This window comes from Pristiophorus japonicus, chromosome 2 (assembly GCF_044704955.1).
Source record: "Pristiophorus japonicus isolate sPriJap1 chromosome 2, sPriJap1.hap1, whole genome shotgun sequence".
Lineage (NCBI taxonomy): Eukaryota > Metazoa > Chordata > Chondrichthyes > Pristiophoridae > Pristiophorus > Pristiophorus japonicus.
Genome location: NC_091978.1, coordinates 140610554 through 140629227, shown reverse-complemented (window position 1 = coordinate 140629227; position 18674 = coordinate 140610554). Strand labels below are relative to the sequence as shown.

The window sequence follows — 18674 nt, the reverse complement described above, 5'->3', positions numbered from 1 at the left end:
CCCAACCAGTCCGCCCCACATAACGGCGACACCCCTTACACCGAAACATTCTACACTCCACCCCAACCGGAGCCATGTGATCTCCTGGGAGAGGCAAAAATCAGATAAAAATCCAGGCCAATTGGGGAAAAAAAAATCTGGGAAAATTCCTCTCCGACACATCCAGGCGATCGAAACAAGTCCAGGAGATCACCTTGGCCATATTCGATACCCTGCAGTACTTACCATAGTATCTACGCTAGCCAACAAGAGGTTATCCAGTTTAAATCAGATCAAATCGATGTGACAAAAGTTTCCATTTTTCCGACACAATACCTCCAGACTTGACTACTCCAATTGACTCTTGGCTGGCCTCCCACATTCTACACTAAAGGATATCCTTATTAGGCGGGAAATTGTGTTAGGGAAATTGATAGGATTGAAAGCCGAAAGATCCCCAGGGCCTGATAGTCTGCATCCCAGAGTACTTAAGGAAGTGGCTCTAGAAATAGTGGATGCATTGGTGATCATTTTCCAACAATCTCAACTCTGGATCAGTTCCTATGGACTGGAGGGTAGCTAATGTAACACCACTTTTTAAACAGGGAGGGAGAGAGAAAGCGGGTAATTATAAACCAGTTAGTCTGACATCAGTAGTGGGGAAAATATTGGAATCAATTATTAAGGATGAAATAGCAGCGCATTTGGAAAGCAGTGACAGGCTATCGGTCCAAGTCAGCATGGATTTATTAAGGGGAAATCATGCTTGACAAATCTTCTGGAATTTTTTGAGGATGTAACTAGTAGAGTGGACAAGGGAGAACCAGTGGATGTGGTGTATTTGGACTTTCAAAAGGCTTTTGACAAGGTCCCACACAAGAGATTGGTGTGCAAAATCAAAGCACATGGTATTGGGGGTAATATACTGACGTGAATAGAGAACTGGTTGGCAGACAGGAAGCAGAGAGTCAGGATAAACGGGTCTTTTTCAGAATAGCAGGCAGTGACTAGTGCAGTGCTGCAGGGCTCAGTGCTGGGACCCCAGCTATTTACAATATACATCAATGATTTGGATGAAGGAATTGAGTGTAATATCTCCAAGTTTGCAGATGACACTAATCTGGGTGGCGGTGTGAGCTGTGAGGGGGACACTAGGAGGCTGCAGGGTGACTTGGACAGGTTAGGTGAGCGGGCAAATGCATGGCAGAAGTATAATGTGGATAAATATGAGGTTATCCATTTTGGGGGCAAAAACACAAAGACAGAATATCATCTGAATGGCGGCGGACTAGGAAAAGGGGAGGTCCAACGAGACCTGGGTGTCATGGTTCATCAGTTATTGAAGGTTGGCATGCAGGTACAGCAGGTGGTGAAGAAGGCAAATGGTATGTTGGCCTTCATAGCTAGGGGATTTGAGTATAGGAGCAGGGAGGTCTTACTGCAGTTGTACAGGGCCTTAGTGAGGCCTCACCTGGAATATTGTGTTGAGTTTTGGTCTCCTAATCTGAGGAAGGTCGTTCTTTCTATTGAGGGAGTGCAGCGAAGGTTCACCAGGCTGATTCCTGGGATGGCAGGACTGACATATGAGGAGAGACTGGATCAACTGGGCCTTTATTCACTGGAGTTTAGAAGGATGAGAGGGGATCTCATAGAAACGTATAAGATTCTGACGGGACGGGACAGGTTAGATGCGGGTAGAATGTTCCCGATGTTGGGGAAGTCCAGAACCAGGGGACACAGTCTTAGGATAAGGGGTAGGCCATTTAGGACTGAGATGAGGAGAAACTTCTTCACTCAGAGAGTTGTTAACCTGTGGAATTCCCTGCCGCAGAGAGTTGTTGATGCCAATTCATTGGATATATTCAAAAGGGAGTTAGATATGGCCCTTACGGCTAAGTGGATCAAGGGGTATGGAGATAAAGCAGGAAAGGGATACTGAGGGAATGATCAGCCATGATCTTATTGAATGGTGGTGCAGGTTCGAAGGGCCGAATGGCCTACTCCTGCACCAATTTTCTATGTTTCTACTATGTAAACTTGAGGTCATCCAAAACTCAGCCCTGTATTAGGGATGGTTTCCTAGACCAATATGTCGAGGAACCAACCAGGGAACTGGCCATCCTAGATTGGGTGATGTGTGTAATGAGAAGGGACTAATTAGCAATCTTGTTGTGCGAGGCCCCTTGGGGGAAAAGTGACCATAATATGGTAGAATTCCTTATTAAGATGGGGAGTGACAAAGTTAATTCGGAAACTAGGGTCCTGAACTTAAGGAAAGGTAACTTCGACGGTATGAGGCGTGTATTTGCTAGAATAGACTGGCAAAGGATACTCAAAGGGTTGACGGTGGACAAGCAGTGGCAAACACTTCAGCAATTGTTCAGCCCTGTCTGGAGTAAAAATAAAACTGGGAAGGTGGCTCAACCATGGCTAACAAAGGAAATTAAGGATAGTGTTAAAGCCAAGGAAGAGGCATATAAATTGGCTAGAAAAAGCAACAAACCTGAGGACTGGGAGAAATTTAGAATTCAACAGAGGAGGACTAAGGGTTTAATTAAGAGGGGGGAAATAGAGTACGAGAGGAAGCTTGCAGGGAATATAAAAACTGACTGCAAAAGCTTCTAAAAATATGTGAAGAGAAAAAGATTAATAAAGACAAATGTAGGTCACTTGCAGTCGGATTCAGGTGAATTTATAATGGGGAACAAAGAAATGGCAGACCAATTGAACCAATGCTTCGGTTCTGTCTTCATGAAGGAAGATACAAATAACCTTTCGAAGGTATTAGGGGACAGTGGGTCGAGAGATAAGGAGGAACTGAAGGATATCCTTATTAGACGGGAAATTGTGTCAGGGAAATTGATGGGATTGAAGGCTGATAAATCCCCGGGGTCTAATAGTCTGCATCCCAGAGTACTCAAGGAAGTGGCCCTAGAAATAATGGATGCATTGGTGATCATTTTCCAGCAGTCTATCGACACTGGATCAGTTCCTATGGACTGGAGGGTAGCTAATGTAACACCACTTTTTAAAAAAGGAAGGAGAGAGAAAACGGGTAATTATAGACCAGTTAGCCTGACATCAGCAGTGGGGAAATTGTTGGAATCAATCATTAAGGATGAAATAGCAGCGCATTTGGAAAGCAGTGACAGAATCGGACCAAGTCAGCATGGATTTATGAAAGGGAAATCATGCTTGACGAATCTTCTGGAATTTTTTGAGGATGTACCTGGCAGAGTGGACAAGGGAGAACCAGTAGATGTGGTGTATTTGGACTTTCAAAAGGTTTTTGACAAGGTCCCGCACAAGAGATTGGTGTGCAAAATCAAAGCACATGGTATTGGGGGTAATATATTGACGTGGATAGGGAACTGGTTGGCAGATAGGAAGCAGAGAGTCAGGATAAACGGGTCCTTTTCAGAATGCAGGCAGTGACTAGTGGACTGCCACAGGTCTCAGTGCTGGGACCTCCAGCTCTTTACAATGTACATTAGCGATTTAGATGAAGGAATAGAGTGTAATATCTCCAAGTTTGCGAATGACACTAAACTGGGTGGCTGTGTGAGCTGTGAGGAGGATGCAAAGAGGCTGCAGGGTGACTTGAACAGGTTAGGTGATGGGCAAATACATGGCAGATGCAGTATAATGTGGATAAATGTGAGGTTATCCATTTTGGGGGCAAAAACACGAAGGCAGAATATTATCTAAATGGCAGCAGGTTAGGAAAAGGGGAGGTGCAACAAGACCTGGGTGTCATGGTTCATCAGTCACTGAAAGTGGGCATGCAGGTACAGCAGGCGGTAAAGAAGACAAATGGTATGTTGGCCTTCATAGCTAGTGGATTTAAATATAGAAGCAGGGAGGTCTTATTGCAGCTGTACAGGGCCTTAGTGAGGCCTTAGCTGGAATATTGTGTTCGGTTTTGGACTCCTTGTCTGAGGAAGGTCGTTCTTGCTATTGAGAGAGTGCAGCGAAGGTTCACCAGACTGATTCCAGGGATGGCTGAGCTGTCATATGAGGAGAGACTGGATCAACTGGGCCTTTATACATTGGAGTTTAGAAAGATGAGAGGGGATCTCATAGAAACATATAAAGTTCTGACGGGACTGGACAGGATAGATGCGGGAAGAATGTTCCCGATGTTGGAAAGTCCAGAACCAGGGGACATTGTCTTAGGATAAGGGGTAGGCCATTTAGGACTGAGATGAGGAGAAACTTCTTCACTCAGAGAGTTGTTAACCTGTGGAATTCCCTGCCGGATAGAGTTGTTGATGCCAGTTCACTAGATATATTCAAGAGGGAGTTAGATATGGCCCTTACAGTTAAGGGGATCAAGGGGTATGGACAGAAAGCAGGAAAGGGGTACTGAAGGAATGATCGGCCATGATCTTATTGAATGGCGGTGCAGGCTCGAAGGGCCGAATGGCCTACTCCTGCACCTATTTTCTATGTTTCTATGACTCACATCAAGTCACGGTCACCCATCACCCCTATGCTTTCTGACCTGCATTGGCTCCCAGTTAAACAACGCCTCGATTTCAAAATTCTCATCCTTGTTTACAAATCACTCCATGGCCTTGCCCCTCCCTATCTCTGTAATCTTTTTCAGCCGCACAACCCCACAGGATGTCTGCCCTCCTCAAATTGTGCCCTCTTGAACATCCCTCATTAAAACTGCTCAACCATCGGTGGCTGTGCCTTCAGCTGTTTAGGCCCTAAGCTCTAGAACTCCCTCCCTAAACCTCGCCACCTCTCTACCTCTCTTTCCTCCTTTAAGAAGCTCCTTAAAACCAACCCCTTTAATCAAGCTTTTGGTCATCTGCCTGAATTTCTTCTTTTGTGGCTCAGTGTCAAATTTATCTGTTTTGGCTTGTAACACTGCTGTGAACCGCTTTGGAACGTTTTACTCATTAAAGGCGCTATATAAATAAAAGTTATTATTAGTTATCATTATCCTTATTCACAGCAACTTACCAGGTACCTCCACCCATCCCTCTCTATCTACATTATCACTTCCCTATCTCACTAGCCACCCCTCACACTCACCCTCATCCTAGTCCAATCATACCAACTAACGCAGTTGGGTGTTATCATCAATATTCATGTAAAATTTCTGTTAATGCGTTGTCAAACATTGAAATCTTTATTTTCAACACTTTGCATTCTTTGACAGATTTGTGTGCACCTTTGGAAGTGGTCTCGTGAGTTGTAGTGAATGGTGAGCCATAACGGTTCCCCCCACAATGGCATTGAATGTGAAAGGAATGGCTTGGGCATTGCAGGGATGCTTTATGGTGTTGGAGGGGGGATGGTGCCAACCTGGCGCAGCCAGGGTGTACAGCGTTAAGTGAAGTAAATCTGGCCATGGTGAGGCCATCCTTGGCGTCCCGGACAGCAATGTGGTTGTGTGCTGATGCCCTCTGTCCTGTGCAGCATCAGTGGATTGTGGAGAAGGTTGGTGTTTTTGTTGGTGATACTGCTGTGCCTGATGATGCTGGTGTTGGGGCTGATCGTGGTGGGATTGTGAGGACCAAGGTGAAATTTTTTCAAGGGTACCGATGCTGATGGAATAGATGGCAGGTGAGGTTGAGATGACAGAAGCGATAGTGAGTGAGGTTGTCTCAATTAGGTGACACTGGATAGAGAGTTTGCTCGAAACACTTGATTATCCCTCCACCATCTTTATCGACCCTTCTCTTGCCTCTGCATTGTCAGATCCAGTCTTGGATGAACTGCAGTAAACATTTGGAAGACTGAAGCCATCTGCCACAAACTCCATACCCTTGCTACCAATTCCATCGCCTCCCCAGCCGCTGTCTTGGGATGAATCAGACTGTTCGCAAATTCGTTCAACCCTAAGCTGAGCTTTCACCATATTTCCTCTCCATCACCATTTCCACCTCAGGAAAATTGCCCACTTCCAACTGTTATTTTAGCACATCTGCTTCTGGAATCCTCATCCATGTTTTTGTCTCCTTCGGATTTGACTATTGCTTTTCTGGCTAGCCTAACATCCTCAACCTCAATAAATTTCAACTCATCCAAAACTTTTCTGCCCATATCCACACCAAGTCCCACTCACTATTACCTTTGTCGTTATTGGCCTATATTGGCTTACAATCCCCAGTGCCTCAAATTTGCATCATCGTTTTTAAATATATTTGTTTAAATCCCTTCGTGGTCTCACCCCTCCCTATGTAACCTCATCTAGCCCTACAGCCAAGTCCCGAACTCTCGTTTCCTCTGACTCTCATCTCTTGCACCTCCTCCCCTCCTTTACCTCGCCATTGGTTGCCCTGCCTTTACCTCCTAAGTCCCATGCTCTGGAATTCTGTCCTTGAGCCTCTTCACCATCCACTCCTCCTTTAAGATCCTTCTTAAAACCCACGTCTTTGACCACATCTTTGTTCAGCCCTCCTAATTGTTCCTTAGCACAGCATCAAACACATTGGGACATTTTTCTAAATTAAAGGTGGTCTGTAAAAGCTAGTTGTTGTTTTGCACAAAAAAAATATTTTAAGCTGTTGATAAATTAGGATTTTGTCACTTTCTCAACAAGTGATGATCACACTGAGTAACATCACCAGAAGCTCCATTATGCACACATTTGTCAACTTGCAAATTCTATTCCTCCGCCTAGCATTTTTAAAATATCACTGAATAAAGGGCTCTAAATTAAACACTTTTTTCTACATTTAAAATGAATATCTCCTTTTAACTGAATCAGTAATTTATCACTTAACCACTTTCTGCAACATTTCATTGTGATTTGCATTGGGTAAAGCAGCAATGCTTACAACATAATTTATTGTGTAAATAATATATTATATGTACATGCTACATTTTTCATTTAAAACATTTTAGTAAATAGCATACCAATGTGATCAAATAAATCAGAATTCAATTGATGAAATACTTGAAAAATATCAAATACATTGCCTTGGGATTATCTTCATTGACGTACTAATGGAAAATTGGATTCAAAGTTAATTCTGCAGTGTTGGATGTGATAGATAAGTAATGCAAAATGCTTCATTTGTTGAACCTAGCCAGTGTTAGCATTATGGGGCCAAGTTTCGGCCTGAGTTGCTCCTGTTTTTTTGGAGCAATTGGTTTAGAATGGAGTATCTTAGAAATTTGAATTCTCGGCATTTAGTTTGCTCCAGTTCTAGTCAGTTAGAACAGTTTCACTTTGGAACAGAATTTATTTTTCAAAAGAGAGCGCTTACGCCTGTTTTCAAAGTTTCGGCAGTGAAAACTTACTCCAAACTAACTTAGAATGGAGTAAGTGAAGATTTTTGTACGTTCGAAAAAACCTTGTCTACACTTTAGAAAATCGGGCGTAGGTTACAAATTAGGCGTAGGGAATGAGGGTGGGGGGGTTTAAAGGGAAGTTTACAAACATTAAACACTTCAGTTTTACAAATAAAGAGCCATCATCAATAATAAATGATAAATACATCAATAAATCAACCAATAAATCAATCAAAAAAAATTAATAAAAAATAAATGTTTTAAAAAATCAATAAATAAAACATTTTCTACTTACCGACTGTAGCACCAGGAATCCTCCAACAGCGTGCTGGGACGGTCCCCCCCAGTGTGTCTCCGTCAGTGTCTCTATCTGTCTGTCTGTGTGTGTGTCTCTCACTCTCTGTCTGTCAGTGTCTGTGTTTCTGACAGCGAGGGGAGGGGGAGAAGGGGGGGTGGGAGGGGGAGAGGGGGAGGGGGAGAAGGGGGGTGGGGTGGGGAGGGGGGGAGGGGGAGAAGGGAGGAGGGGGAAGAGTGGGGAGAGGGGGAGAAGGAGAGAGGACGTAGGGAGGGAAGGAGAGAGGAGGGAGGGAGAGAGGAGGGAGGGAGGGAGGGAGAGAGGAGGGAGGGAAGGAGAGGAGGGAAGGTGAGAGGAGGGAGGGAGGGAGGGAAAGAGAGAGGAGGGAGGGAGGGAGGGAAGGAGAGAGGAGGGAGGGAGGGAAGGAGAGAGGAGGGAGGGAGGGAAGGAGAGAGGAGGGAGGGAGGAAGGGAGGGAAGGAGAGAGGAGGGAGGGAGGGAAGGATAGAGGAGGGAGGGAGGGAGGGAAGGAGAGAGGGGGGGGAGGGAGAGAAGGAGGCTGAACGGCCGGGCCGAAGACCTCGGGCTGGATTTACAGGTAGATGGCGTCGGGTCTCGGGGGGGGGGGGTCGCGGAGGTCCGGGGGGGTGGGGGCGAAGAGTCGCGGAGGTCGGTGGGGGGGAGAGAGAGTCGCGGAGGTCCGGGGGGAGGGGTGGGGGGGGGAGCGGAGGTTGGGTCGGGTGGGAGGCAGCCTTATTCACGCAGCCCCAGTGAGGCCATTCGGCCAGGGCTAGGGGCTACGTGCTTCGGGCCCCTCCCACAGTTTTGGGCGCCTGGAGCTACTGCACATGCGCGCCCACTGTAGCGTGTATGTGCAGAGATCCCGGCACTGTTTTCAGCGCAGGGACCTGGCTCCGCCCCTTACAGCTTGTGCTGCGCTGCGTCCAGCTGCAGAAGACCTGCAGGGAGCCGGAGAATAGGTAAGTTTTTTTTAGGCGCACTTTCTGGCGCGTTTTAGGCGCGGCCCGAAACTTGGGCCCATTGATTCCAGCAGGTGTAGGTGGACAATACAGCAATGGTGAGATTTTTTTATGTAATGCCAATTGTAATTCAATGTTGCTGACAACTCACAGGACAAATTATTCACTTAAAAATATTTCAGTAAAGTATCACTTGAGGAAAATCAAATTAGCACAGGGAGTAAATGTTACAGCAATGTTCCATGTTCAGGGCCGCCCTCAGTGGACAAAAGGACTTTTGCTACTTGATATGTAGGCAGAGGAAAAAGGTCTCTTATTTTCTAACTGTGACAAAAATGCAGTGGCTGAGATGATTTTCATCTGTAGTGCTATGTCAGCCAAAATAATGAGCCAAATGATTTGTTGTGATTAATGCACTATCATTGGTGGCAGAGCTTTCAACCATTCTGGATCTCTCTCCCTAATACTCTCTGCCTTGCCTCATTTGACAGATCAAAAACCATTTAAAAATCTAAAATAAAAACAGAAAATGCTGGAAATATTCAGCAGGTGAGGCAGCATCTGTGGAGAGAAAAACAGAGTTAATGGGGGCGAAATTGCCCCGCGCCCCATTTGGAGGCGGTATCCTTCCGGGGCCGGGACATTTATTGCTCAGCCCAGATTTTCCGCTCCCAGGGAAGAATTCGGCCCTTCTGCCCCTCAATGAAGGAGGAGCGCTATCGGAGGCACCCCGCATCCGTGGAGGGGCACTGGGCTCCAGAGCATGGCGCTAACGACACATCGCCCTCCCCCAAACCTCCGGGGGCACTATCGGCCCCTTCCCCCAGGTGTTAACCCCATTGCACCCCATTAGCGTCCCCTGGAGGCTCTAATGAGACTATAAAAAAGGGCAATTTCGCCCCCAATGTTTCAAGTTGATGACCTTTCATCAGAACTGGAAAAAGTTACAGCTATAACAGGTTTTGAGCAAGTATAGAGGCAGGGAAAGGGGGAGTGGATGAAAGAATACAATGGAAGGTCTGTGATAAGGTGGAAGGCAGGAGAGATTAAATGACAAAAGGGATGATGGTGCATCAGGAATGACAATGGTTAAATAAAGAAACAAAAGATAGGATCTAGAGGAGGTGTAAATGGGAATAGCAGAATCATCACCAATAGCTGCTGTCTAAAAAAATGGGAACAGAGGTTATGATCTGAAACTGTTGTTCAGGAGGCTGTAAAGTGTCTCATCGAAAGATGAGATGCTGTCCTCGACCTTACGTTGAGCTTCATTGGAACAGTGTAGGATACCGAAGACAGGGAGATCAGAGTGGAAGTGGGGCAGAGAAATAAAATGACAGACGACCGAAAGTTCGGGGTCACGCTTGCGGACTGAATGGAGGTGTCCCGCAAAGCGGTCACCCAATCTGCATTTGTTCTCGCCAATGTAGAGGAGACTGCATCGTGAGCAGCGAATACAGTATACTAAACTGAAAGAAGTACAAGTAACATAAGTACATAAGAATTAGGAGCAGGAGTAGCCTGCTTCCCCATGCAATAAGATCATGGCTGATCTTTGACCTCAATCCATTTTCTCGCACACAATCTCCATATCCCTTGATTCCCCTAGAGTAGAAATCTATCAATCTCAGCCTTGAATATACTCAACGATTCAGCATCCACATCCCTTTGAGATAGAGAATACCAAAGATTCACAACCATCTGAGTGAAGAAATTCCTCCTCATCTTAGTCTTAAATGGCTGACTCGTTATCCTGACACTATGCCCCCTAGTTCTAGACTCTCCAGCCAGGGGAAACAACCTCTCAGCATCTACCTTGCCAATCCCCCTCAGAATCTTATATGTTTCAATGAGATCATTTCTCATTCTTCTAAACTCCAGAAGGTATAGGCACAAGCTACGCAATTTCTCCTTATAGGACAACCCTCTCATCCCAGAAATCAATCGAATGAACCTTCGTTGCACCGTCTCTAAGGCAAGTATTTTCTTTCTCAGACAAGGAGACCAAAACTGTGCACAGTACTCCAGGTGTGGTCTCACTAACGTCCTGTACACTTCTAGCAAGACTTCCTTACTCTTGTACTCCAACCCCCTTGCAATGAAGATCAACATGCCATTTGCCTTCCTAATTGCTTGCTGTCATCATCATCATCATAGGCAGTCCCTCGAAGCGAGGATGACTTGCTTCCACGCCAAAAAGGGATGAGTTCACAGGTGTTCCAATGAAGGACCTAATATTCCACATCCCGAACTACATCTTGAAGGGTGGAAGATGCCTGTGCGTGGATTTTTTTAACGTGTGGTGGCCGTTACACACCAGCCACCACGCGGGCTTGACAGAGCTAGGTCTTGGTCCAGTAGTAAGGATTACCCAAGACAACTGGAGATCAACTCTACTGCATGGACCTAGTGAACACACATATCGCAGTGTGGCTTCCAAATAGGGCCCAAACCAAATGCAAACAGTTCATTGCCATGAGAAAAAAAGAGACAAAATACTTAACACAAAGTGAACATGATGACAGTTTGCAATCTATTTTCAATTATCCGACAAAAAGAACTATAAGATCTCATGACACACCCAACAAGGGCAATTGTTAAATAGTACCATTCGACTTAACTGCATGCTAAGTCTCTGTTTTTCCTGTACAAGGACACCTAAATCTCTAAATTTAATAGTTTCTCACCATTTGAAATATATTATGTTTTTCTATTCTACCTACCGATCACATTTCCCCACATTATACTCCATCTGCCACCTATTGCCCACTCACTTAACCTGTCTATATTCCTTTGCATGCATTTTGTGTCCTCCTCACAGTTTACATTCCCACCTAGCTTTGTATCGTCAGCAAACTTGGATACATTACACTCGGTTCCTTCATCTAAGTCATTAAAATAAATTGCAAATAGCTGAGGCCGAAGCACCGATCCTTGCGGCACCCCACTAGTTATAGCCTGCCAACCTGGAAATTACCTACTGTCTAGGATGTAGGGCATTAGTTCCAGGAAATTTGTGAGCTTTTAGTCCCTTTAGTTTCTCAAATACTTTTTTACTACTGATCTTACTTACTTTTAAGTTCCTCACTCTCATTAGCCCCTTGGTTCCTCATTATAATTTCTCCTGTCTCAGCCTCTAAGGCACCAACACTTACTTTTGCTACTCTCTTCCTTTTTACATACTTGAAAAGCTCTTACAATCTATTTTTATAATTATTGCTAGTTTACTCTCATTCTATTTTCTACCGTTTTATCAATTTTTTGGTCCTTTGCTGGTTTCTAAAGCTCTCCCAATCTTTAGGCTTACAATCTTCACAACATTATAAGTCTCTTCTTTTAATCTAATACTATCCTTAATTTTTTTAGTTAGCCATGGATGGATCAATTTTCCCATGACGTTTTTATTTCTCAATGGAATGTATATTCATTGAGAGTTATGGAATAAATCTTTAAATGTATGGTACCGCTTATCTAGCATCATAGCTTTTAATCTAATTTCCCAATCACCCTTCATACCTATGTAATTGTTTTTATTTAAGTTTAAGACACCATTTCACTCAAAACTTAATGTGAAATTCTGTCATATTTTGATCACTCTTCCCCAGAAGATCCTTTACGATGAGATTACTAATTACCTTGTCTCATTACACAATACAATTTGGAGCTTGAGCGATGGTTGGAGTCACTGCAGTGCATCCGCGAGACTGAGAATTTTGTGGTGAGCACGTTTTAGGAGATGGTCACCCTGCAGCTTACGTATGTGCAGGCAGAGAGAAAGTGGGTGACCACCAGACAGAGGAGGAGTACTAGGCAGGTAGTGCAGGAGTCCCCCAAGTCTATCTCGCTCTCCAACCAGTATTCTGTTCTGAGTACTGGTGAAGGCGATGGTGCCTCTGGGGAGTGCAGCCAGAGCCAAGTCCACGGCACCACAGTTGGCTCAGCTGCACGAGGGGGGAGGAAGAAGAATCGAAGAGCAATAGTGGTAGGGGATTCAATAGTCAGGGGAGCAGACTGAAGTTTCTGTGGCCTCAGATATGACTCCAGGATGGTATGTTGCCTCCCTGATGCCAGGATCAAGGATGTCACCAAGTGGCTGCAAGACATTCTGGGGGGAGAGGGAAAACAGCCAGAGGGATGACGTCCTGCAGGCAGAGTTTAGGGAGCCAGGAGAGAGATTAAAAAGCAGGACCCACAAAGGTAGTAATCTCCGGATTACTGCCTGTGCCACGTATTGGTGAGTACAGAAATAGGAGGATAGAGAAGATGAATATGTGGCTGGAGAGATGGGAGGGCTTTAGATCCCTGAGGCATTGGGACCGTTTCTGGGGGAAGTAGGACCTGTACAAGCCAGACGGGTTGCAACTCAACAGATCTGGGACCAGTATCCTCGCGGGAGGTTTTGCTAGTGCTGTTGGGGAGGGTTTAAACTAGCTTGGCAGGGGGATGAGAACTGGAGAATAGATTCAGAGGGGAGAGAAGCAAAGCTAAAATTGGGCAGCAGAGAAGTAGAAGTAGAAAGTGAATTTGGAAGACAGAGGAAACAAGGGCTGGAAAATAGACAACAGGGGAGGTTGGCAATACTAAATAGTATATACTTCAATGTAAGGAGTAGAGGAAATAAGGCAGATGAACTGAGAGCACAGATTGACACTTGGGAGTACGATGTTATAGCTATTACTGAGACATGGCTGAAAGAAGGGCAAGTATGGCAGCTCAACCTTCCTGGTTACAGGGTTTTCAGACGGGATAGAGAGGGGGGAAATAGGAGGGCGGGGAGGTCGCAGTATTAATTAAGTAAACTATTACAGCTGTGAGAAGGGATGATATGTTAGAGGCATCAAACAAGGCCATATGGGTTGAATTAATGAACAAAAAGGGTCAATCACACTACTGGGAGTGCACTATAGATCCCCAAAAAGTCAGAGGGAGATAGAAGAACAAATATGTGGGCAAATTGCTGCGAAGTGCAAAAATTATAGAGCTGTAATAGTGGGGGATTTCAACTATCCTAATATTAACTGGGGATAAAGGTGGTGTGAATGGTACAGAGGGTGCAGAATTCCTAAAATGCATTCAGGAAAACCTCTTTAGCCAGTATGTAACAAGCCCAACAAGGGAGGGGGTGGTTCTGGACTTGGTTTTGGGGAATGAAGAGGGGCAGGTGGAAGTGGTATCAGTGGGAGAGCATTTTGGTGCTAGTGATCATAATTCAGTAAGATTTAAGGTAGTTATGGAAAAGGACAAAGATAGACCAGGAAAACAAGTTCTCAATTGACGAAAAGCCAATTTTGCTGAGCTGAGACGGGATTTGGCCAAAGTGGACTTGGAATGGCTACTTGATGGTAAATCAGTGTCAGAGCATAGAAACATAGAAAATAGATGCAGGAGCAGGCCATTCGGTCCTTCGAGCCTGCACCACCATTCAATATGATCATGGTTGATCATGCAACTTCAGTACCCCATTCCTGCTTTCTCTCCATACCCCTTGATCCCTTTAGCCGTAAGGGCCACATTTAACTCCCTTTTGAACATATCTAATGAACTGGCCTCAACAACTTTCTGTGGTAGAGAATTCCACAGGTTCACAATTCTCTGAGTGAAAAAGTTTCTCCTCATCTCGGTCCTAAATGGCTTACCCCTTATCCTTAGAGTGTGACCCCTGGTTCTGCACTTCCCCAACATCGGGAACATTCTTCCTGCATCTAACCTGTCCAATCCCGTCAGAATTTTATATGTTTCTCTGAGATCCCCTCTCATTCTTCTAAATTCTAATGAATATAAGCCAAGTCAATCCAGTCTTTCTTCATATGTCAGTCCTGCCATCCCAGGCATCAGTCTGGTGAACCTTCGCTGCACTCCCTCAATAGTAATAATGTCCTTCCTCATATTAGGAGACCAAAATTGTACACAATATTCAAGGTGTGGCCTCACCAAGGTCCTGTACAACTGCAGTAAGACTTCCCTGCTCCTATACTCAAATCCTCTCGCTATGAAGGCCAACATGCCATTTGCTTTCTTCACCGCCTGCTGTACCTGCATGCCAACTTTCAATGACTGATGTATCATAATGCCCAGGTCTCGTTGCACCTCCCCTTTTTCTAATCTGTCACCATTCAGATAATATTCTGCTTTCCTGTTTTTGCCACCAAAGTGGATAACCTCACATTTATCTACATTATACTGCATTTGCCATGCATTTGCCCACTCACCTGACCTGTCCCAAGTCACCCTGCAGTCTCTTAGCATTCTCGTCACAGCTCACACTGCCAGTATCTTATTGTCATCTGCAAACTTGGAGATATTACATTAAATTCCTTCGTCCAAATCATTAATGTATATTGTAAATAGCTGGGGTCCCAGAACTGAACCTTGCGGTACCCCACTAGTCACTGTCTGCCATTCTGAAAAGGACCCGTTTATTCCTACTCTCTGCTTCCTGTCTGCCAACCAGTTCTCTATCCACATCAATACATTACACCCAATACCATGTGCTTTAATTTTGCACACCAATCTCTTGTGTGGGACCTTGTCAAAAGCCTTTTGAAAGCAATGGGAGACATTCACGGAGGAGATCCTGAGGGTACAGAGCAAGTATGTTCCCTTAAAAAAATGGGTGGGGCTAACAAATCTAGAGCCCCTGGATGTCAAGGAACATTCAGGGTAAGATGAAGAGAAAAAGGGAAGCTTATGATAGATACCAGGAACTCAGCACTGCAGAAACTCGAGAGGAGTACAAGAAGTGCAGGGATGTATTTAAAAAAGATATCAGGAAAGCAAAGAGAGAGCATGAAAGAATGTTGGCAAGTAAAATCAGGGAAACCCCAAAGATGTTTTATAAATATATTAAGAGCAGGAGGATAACTAGAGAAAGAGTGGGGCCTATTAGAAACCATAAAGGAAATTGTCTGGACGTGGAAGACGTGGGTAGGATTCTTAATGAATACTTTGCATCTGTTTTCACAAAAGAGAGGGGCAATGCAGACTTTGCAATGAGGGAGGAAGCATGTGAAATATTAGACGAGATAAACATAGTGAGAGAGGAAGTATTAAGGGGCTTAGCAGCTTTGAAAGTGGATAAATCCCCAGGCCCGGATGAAATGTATCCCAGGCTGTTAAGAGAAGTAAAAGAGGAATTAGCAGAGGCTCTGATCATCATTTTCCAATCCACTCCGGCTACAGGTGTGGTACCAGAGGTCTGGAGGACTGCAAATTTTGTACTTTTGTTTAAAAAGGGAGAAAGGGAAAGACCGAGTAATTACAGTCCAGTCAGCCTAACTTCGATGGTGGGAAAATTATTGGAAAAAATCCTGAGTGACAGGATAAATCTTTATTTGGAAATCCATCGATTAATCAAGGACAGTCAGCATGGATTTGTCAAGGAAAGGTCATGTCTGACTAACTTGATTGAATTTTTTGAGGAGGTAACCAGGAGGGTCAATGAAGGTAGTACGTATGATGTAGTGTATATGGATTTTAGCAAAGCTTTTGATAAGGTCCCACATGGCAGACTAGTCACAAAAGTAAGACTCATGGGATCCAGGCCAAAGTGGCAAGTTGGATCCAAAATTGGCTCGGAGGCAGGAAGCAAAGAGTGATAGTTGATGGGTGTTTTTGTGACTGGAAGGCTATATCCAGAGGGGTTCCGCAGGGCTCAGTGCTGGGTCCCTTGCTTGCTATTTGTGGTATATATCAATGACTTGGACTTAAATGTTGGGGGTATGATTAAGAAGTTTGCAGATGACATTAAAATAGGCTGCGTGGTTGATAATGAAGAAGAAAGCTGCGAACTGCAGGAAGATATTAATGTACTGGTCAGGTGGGCAGAACAATGGCAAATGGAATTCAATCCGGATAAATGTGAGGTAGTGCATTTGGGAAGGTCTAACAAGGCAAGAGAATACACATTAAATGGTGCGACACTGAAAAGTGTAGTGGAACAAAGGGACCTTGGGGTCCATGTCCACAGATCCCCGATGGTAGCAGGCCAAGTAGATAAGGTGGTTAAGAAGGCATATGGAATACTTGCCTTTATAAGTCGAGGCATGGACTACAAGAGCAAGGAGGTTATGCTTGAACTGTATAAAACCCTGGTTAGGCCGCAGCTGGAGTACTGCGTGTAGTTCTGGTCACCACATTACATAAATATGTGATTGCACTGGAAAAGGGGCAGAGGAGATTTGTTGCCTCTAAGAATGTTGCCTGGACTGGAGAATTTTGGCTATGAGGAAAGATTGGAGATGCTGGGTCTGTTTTCTTTGGAACAGAGGAGGCTAAGGGGAGACCTGATTGAAGTGCATAAAATTATGAGGGGCCTGGATAGAGTGGATAGGAAGTACCCTTTCCCTTGGCAGAGGGGTCAACGACCAGGGGGCATAGATTTAAAGTAATTGGGGGGAGGTTTAGAGGACATTTGAGGGTATCTGGAACTCACTGCCTGAAAGGGTGGTAGAGGCAGAAACCCTCACCACATTTAAAAGATGTGCACTTAAAGTGCCGTAACCTACAGGGCTACGGACCAAGAGCTGGAAAGTGGGATTAGGCTAGATAGCTCTTGGTGGCGGACACAATGGGATGAAATGGCCTTCTTTCGTGCTGTAAATTTTTATGATACTAATAGTCTGTGCCCTGGTTGGTTCTACAATGTATTGTTCGAGGAAATTGTCTTAAATATATTCTATGAATTCGTTCTCCAGCCTACCTTTGCCAACTTGATTTTCAGAGTCTATATGAAAATTAAAGCCCCCCACTATTATTGCATTACTTTTATTACAAGCTCCTATTATTTGTTGATTAATACTCGTTGTTTCACCTGGAAGGAGTGTTTGGAGCTTTGGACGGTAGAAAGGGAGGAGGTAAAGGGGCAGATGTTGCATCTCCTGCACTAGCATAGGAAGGTGCCATGGGTAGGGGAGGAGGTTTTGACGTGATTGAGGAGTGGACCAGGATGTTTCAGAGGGAACGGTCCATTCGGAATGCTGAAAAGAGGGGGCCGGGTATGATGTGTTTGGTGGTGGCGTCACGCTGGAGATGGTGGGAATGGCGGAGGATGATCCATTGAATGTGGAGGCTGGTCGGGTGGAAAGTGAAGACATGGGGAATCCTATTGTGGTTCTGGGAGGAAAGGGAAAGGGTGAGAGCAGAAGTGCAGCAAATGGAATGACACAGTGGAGGAGATCCTCTGTTAAGAAAAAAGGAAGCACTGGCATGGTAGGTGTCATCGTCAGAACAGTTGCGATGAAGATGGAGAAACTGGGAGAATACAATAGAGTCCTTACAGGAAGCGGCTGGGAGGAAATGTAGTCAAGGTATTTCCACTAATTCCCTCCAACTGCTGCTCAGATCTAACATTGAACTGTAAAGTTTAAGCTTACCTACTGGGCGCACAGCTTTTAGCACCCCAACGGAAAATTCAGTCGAGGTTTACAGGGGGCACAAATCGCTAGTGCCTGGCTGCTGACTACCAGTCCGATCGTGATGTCAGACCTGGTGCGACGCCCATGCTTGCACCCCACTCGCTGAATCAGGCGCGGCTACCTCATTTAGAACCCACCAATAATCACGACTAAAAAGTAGTTGGTACAGGCTTCCAGAGTCGTTAACTGGTGGCTACTTAAAGGGATGAGGAAGCGCTTCCCTTGGAGGTCAGAGTCAGTGCAACGTTTATACAGAGCAGGATGCGTGAGCCTCCGTGTTTGTAGCGGCAGATAGACATAACATCCGTGTTTGTAGCGGCAGATAGACATAACAGTTCAGCTTGAGAAAAAGACATTTGGAAAACTTTAATGGGGGCATTACTAATTCGCCATCATTGCATTGTACATGCTCTAGCAAGGCGACGTGAAGAGAGAAGGGCTGTTGCACGTGTCGGCGGCCAAAGGAGGAGAGCTCCTAGACATCGGGGCAGGAGGCCTTACCAGTGGCAAAGCTCATACCTGGACCTGTCCAAGGAGCTTTGTAGTTATAGAGATATGCCATCTCCTGCAGGAAGACCTGCAGCCTCACATCGGCACCAGGACTGTGCTGCCCGTCACAGTGAAGGTCACGGTGGCACTCACCTTCTATGCTTTCAGCTCCTTCCAGGCTGCACCAGAAGACATATGCAGCATCTCACAATTCACAGCACATCGCTGCATCTGCAGCGTCACACAGGCTCTCTACACACATAGA

General features: G+C 45.1%; 1 protein-coding gene across 1 annotated transcript in view; it reads left to right on the top strand.

Annotated features, from left to right (window-relative positions):
- Positions 1–18674, top strand: part of zdhhc2 (zinc finger DHHC-type palmitoyltransferase 2) — a 248732-nt gene that overhangs the window by 201210 nt on the left and 28848 nt on the right. The window lies entirely within an intron of this gene.